Source organism: Zeus faber (assembly GCF_960531495.2).
Source record: "Zeus faber genome assembly, chromosome: 11".
Classification (NCBI taxonomy): Eukaryota; Metazoa; Chordata; class Actinopteri; order Zeiformes; family Zeidae; genus Zeus; species Zeus faber.
The window spans coordinates 32,586,560-32,586,917 of NC_137205.1; positions in this window are offsets into that span (position 1 = coordinate 32,586,560).

Consider the following 358-nt stretch of genomic DNA (forward strand, 5'->3'; position numbering starts at 1 on the left):
TATTTACTGTCAGCCAGTCGAATGACGAGCAATGAGCAATTAGATGGTTTTAAGAAGCACTCATATTTCTCCTTTTTAATAAACAGTTTGAAGGCCCTTAGAGCACCACAGCCCAAGCCATTTCCTAGCTCAGAACTTAGTAAATTCAATCTCTTCTTTCTCTTCATCTGAGGGTGTAAACCAGAGCTTTGAATGCAGCGTTCAGGAACTTCCTTTCGGTGTTACCAACACATGCAAGTCATCCTCTCACCATTAATTAGTGTCACATCAAAAGGAATGTAAATCTTGCTCCAATTGACTGTTATTTAAAGGCACTATTTATACGAAACAATTAGCTTATTTATTGAAACAACATCCT